This window comes from Rhincodon typus, chromosome 23, assembly GCF_021869965.1.
Source record: "Rhincodon typus isolate 14 chromosome 23, sRhiTyp1.1, whole genome shotgun sequence".
NCBI lineage: Eukaryota > Metazoa > Chordata > Chondrichthyes > Orectolobiformes > Rhincodontidae > Rhincodon > Rhincodon typus.
Window position 1 is genome coordinate 16,357,742 of NC_063354.1, and position 5,333 is coordinate 16,363,074.

Here is a 5,333-nt window from a genome sequence, read left to right on the forward strand (position 1 = left end):
TGACTCTTGGCTGTGATTAAGTTGTAGGGAATCTGGGATGAAAAATTGGCATTTGAAACAATTCTAACATATGCATAAAAAGAAAAACATCAGGTTTATGAAAAAGATTTCTTTTGTGTGAACTGAATAAAGACAGGTGGTTTTATATAATGCATTTAGCCAGCCAGAATCTGCATTTTCACGTTATAGTTTCACTCTCTTGAAATAGTCAAAAGTGTTTTCTTGCTAAACTGTTCTTGTTTACTTATACATATATGCTTATTTGATTTTACTACGTATGAATGATGCATTTTTATTGTATCATTAAAATAGATCAAGTAACCCATGAATGACAGATCATTAATTATTAGTGGTTCATTGCAGGTTGAATAAAAACAAATCTCACAGTTAACCCTTTAATATTAGTCTATGGTCAATCACCTGATTTGAGTCCCTCTGTTACAAATTCAGAGACATTATTGCAGTTAACACTGACATCAGTGCCAAACTAAAATCTTAAAACCTATTTGGTTGTGGCCCAGCTTCTACAGAGTAACTCAGGGAGATAAGGCAGTTTTTAAAGTGACTGTTATAGTATTTAATTCATGTTCAGAAAATAAGGTATTTAGAAAGTTGACTTTCCCTTTTAAAAAGTCATATTGAAAAGTCAAGCAATATTGGATACATAAAATTACTAAATATTCATAAAATAAATCTTTTTTTCCGTTTTAATCATGACTACTACCAAAAGAAAAGTCATCTTCCAGATTGGTTTACTGTCGATTGTGTTGAGGAACCTGGACAATGGTAAAGCCAACTCTGCCACCTGCAGGCCAGATATTCATTGAGAAGACATCTGAATTAAAGTTAATATATTAAATTCTTATTTTAGTAGACTGTGGATAATAATCAAATTTTTAAAATTTGATTTATAAAAGAAATCATTTTTCAGCTATCAAGCATTGAATTATACAGGTATTTTAAAAGTTAAACCAAATAACACTTTTTTTCATCAAGTTCTACTCTTGATGTTTTGCATTTGACTTTTGCACCAAAACTAATTTGAACTGTCAAATGATTTGAATCAATTTGAAGCAATATTTTAAAAAAGCACAATGAAGTGGAAATCTTCGAAGTATCATAACATTTGAGTTAATTCATGAACATAAATTGTATATTTTTATCATTGGTTTACTTTCTGGATTGGTAATTATTTAATATTGCAGTGTGAAAATAAAAGTAATTATATTTTTCTGTGATTGCTATTGCAAATTACCCAGTCATGCCTTCCCAATTCCCAAAATAAAAACTAAAATATTCTATTTGAGTGAATCTGCAGATGTTGCGCTGTGTGTCAACACTGTTTGATCACAATTACCATTCAAACAAGCAAATAATTAAGTTACTGTTGAGCCCTGAAGTGATATAAAATCTCCAATTAGACTTTGGTTTATTTCTGGTGTGTGCTAGCTTGAACAGGTGACTTAAGAGGAGGAGAAGTTAGCTTTGCTTACCTTGATAGGAAAACAATGGACAACATTGTGTCATTTAAACTGAAAGGATTTCCACATAAATATAATTATTAAAGAAGCTACATTTGCCTAGCAGGAAAGAGGATTTAACTTGGATTTGACTTGTTTATGCAAATGACCATGATTATTTATTCATAAATATTCTTTATTAAACAAATAAAGTTAACAATGGGCATTACGACTCTGCCATCAACAAGCCAAACAAAATAAGCTGAATAGTTTGAATGAAGTAGCAAGATTTCAACACTTCAGACTGAGATCCTCAGGCAGCATGTTGTTCACTGGTATCTTCCATAGCTTTGCAGTTGTGCTCATCACTCCAGCTGATGATAAGGGAGACAAAATGACACGGATTTGAAATGCTGTGGAACAAATCCTGATTTTTGGAAAGATCATCTCTAGAGATATAAAGATACATTTAACTTCAGTCAATGAATACTGTTCAAGTTATAATCTGAAATATTCACTCTTGTGTTGTGACAAACTTAAACGGTTGTGAACTGGGGAGTCACAAAGGAAGCATACTTTAAATGGGTATCTGACTCTAAAAGGTCTGCAACCTAGCTGCAGAAATGCCAATATGCTACAGAAAGAGTCTATTTGTAATTTCTAAAAGTGGGAGGTGAGTGGCTTATAAGGGAAAGTATGTTCAATATGTAGTTTTTCTCTCTTTAACACTGCATATTTAAAGTGTTCATGAGAGGACCTGATTATTTTAGAATGTGTATGCAAATTTGCTGACATCATCCTGATGTTTAGAATGTAACCAGCTGACAGTAAGATGACCAGCCTCCTTCCTTTCCTGGCTGCTGGTTGAAAACTTCGTTTCATTCCTTAAAGTAATGCAGAGAGGTTACTGCTGCATTCAGCCTCCATTTTTTAAAAAACACTTTGTTTTAAGTGAAACAAAAATAATCTTGATTTGTATCTCACCTCCAATTCAAGGGACAATCTATAAAAGTTACTCCTTGTTCTTACTAATACAAAGGGATTTTGTGGATTGGATTTGAAGATTGCACAAAAGAGGATATGAAAAGATGTCCAAAAGTAGTTCATTATGTATGTAATCCCATTGTGTCAATCCTTTTGGGGGTGTTGGTCTCTGCATTCAGTTAATTGAATCAAAGAAATTTATAACCAAGTTGGTACACAGCACATGTGTCAGCTCTTCAACTGAAGATTTCTATTTTAATTCCATGTGTATACATTATTTTAAATTATTTTTAAACTTTAAGTGGTAGGATTTCAGAGAATGCCAAGGGTCCATTATTTTAAAAAACAGAAAATAGAATAGGCTGAGTACCTACAAAAGTCATCCAAACTTGGTTCATGGGTAAATTATTGGAAAATACTTTGAGACACAATATTAATAACCCTTGATAGAAATATGGATTCATCAAGACAGTCAGCATGCAGTTGTTAAGAGTAGATCATTTTTGACCAAGATGACTCAATTTTTGAAGAGTAACAAGGAGGGCCAACATGGGTTATGTAATCTACTTTGAACTTAGCAAGGTTGTTGATGAGATCCCCTGTGGCAAACTAATGAAAAGCAAAGCACTTCGGTATCCAAACGCAAGTGGCAAACAGGATCCAAAATTGGCTTGTTCACTTCCACAGAGTTGTGTATGGCTGAGTCATGGGTACATTGCCTTTTCTGGTATACATCAGTTATTTTGGCTGAAATATGCGAGGAATAATTCAGCTTGTTGCAGATAACAGGAAACGTAATCGTGGGGTTGATGGTGAGAAAGCTGTATACAGCAGGAAGGGATCAACGAGCTGATCAGGTGGACAGGAAAGTGGCAAATGGCAAACAATTCTAGAAATGTGAGGAAGTACATTTGGGGAAACTAAACAAGGCACATGAATGCACTATAAATGGTAGGTTAGTGAGAAATATAGAAGAACAGAGATGCGTTAAACTGCATGTCCACAGACCACTGAAGGGAACAGGATAGTCACGGAAGCTGATTAAGAATGTACATCATATAATTCCCTTTATGAACTAATGCTTATAACATTGGAGCAATAAGGTTATTGCTAGAACAGCTTACACTAGTTAGATTATGTTTTGATGGAGATGGTCATTGTCCAACACTTTTGGAATGACTGTTGCTTGCCGTTTATCAGCTCCAAATTGACTATAGTTCAGGTCTTGCTGCAAGTGGGCACAGGCATACTGTAATACATGAGGAGTTGTGACTGAAACACATCATTGTTCACACATCAGACAGGATCCCACTTCTGAACTTGTTTTCAGAGACAGGTCATTGCTGAAGCAACTGAAGATGTTTGGGCCTGGGACATTACCCTGGGGAACCCCTGCAGTGTAGACATGGAACTGAGATAATTCAACTTCCCCAGTTACTATCACCTTCCTCTGGGTGAGGTATGACCCCACTGAATGGAGAGTTTCCCTCTGATTCCATTGAATTCAATTTTGATCAGGCTCCTTGAAGCTGCACTCAGTCAACTGCTGCCTTGATGACACGGATCGTCACTCTCCGCTTGCCTCTGGAATTCAATCTTTTTCTCTGTGTTTGGACCAAGGCTTTAATTACGATTGTGGATGAGTGGCTCTGGTGGAACCCAAACTGAGCATCAGTTAAACATTGTTGAGCCTGCTACCAAATGAGAACAATTTTCATGACTCTGTCTTACAGGAAGCTTTGAGGGCATCAGGAATTATTCTGTTGGGTTTATTTTGGAGCATAATCATAGTGAGGTTAATGGTATCCACTATTATTCAAGCGTCTAAATTACCTAACTTCTACCATCTGCGCAATGCTAACTGAATGTGGAAATCAGGAGATTTCCCTGTTCCTCCAGAAATTTGCTACAATGTTAACTTTCAGTTTTATTGAAATATATGGAACGTGATGAAGTTGATTTACATGTGTGATAAATGCACAGTCAATTGGTGGAAAAACTTGGACCTTGCTCATTCCAGTGAAAGCAATTTTTATTGTTGAGAGACCTACTGCATGCCCCCACACAACTGCAGTGGCACTAAAAGCTAATTTTTACAACTGAGGATTAACATTCCTTCCAATTTTCAATTATTTGTAGAAACCAATTTGTTTGATATGCATTTTCTGTCTCATATCCCAGATACCCTGTAGAGGGCACTGCACCCTATGAAGACACAGTAAATTCCTGCAATAAATTCTAAGAGACTCTTTAGCCAAATGTAATGATTCAGGAACCTTTGTTCATTTGTCACTGAATACAAATTTGGACAATTATTGCCTCCTCTAATTACTGATGGATGAAAACATGCTGATCAAAGAGCATTTACTGGTTGGATTCTCCTGCGGAAGGTTCAGACGTATGAAAGTTCTTAAAGCAACATTGCAAATGATGAAGAGGTAAAGTTTGAATTGTGATACCACAGTTTTACTTTTAGAGAATGGGTTTGAGTGGATATTAAATCTTCTTTCTCTGAATTGCATTTGAACACGATCCAGTTTCTAAAGGGGTCAACACAAACTAGCTATAAATGAGCAGAAATTGGCACTGTTTCTGAGTGAGCTCATAATACACCATGTGTGGTAATATTGTTCCAAAGATGGTAAAAACATGCCTAATATTTTAATTACATTTATTGGACTGCTAATGAAATACAGCATTAATTTTCTGATCAGCAATCTGTGACCAATTGAAACACGATTTGCATTTGAAGACCTGTGATTGGTTTGATACATTCGATTGAATGTTGCTGTTTGTTGCAGGGTTAGTAGCCACGAGGCCCTGTGAGTTCTCTCGCTGTGTCTTGCCAAACTCACCTCATTAACTACCCAGCATGCCATTTGGTGTGTG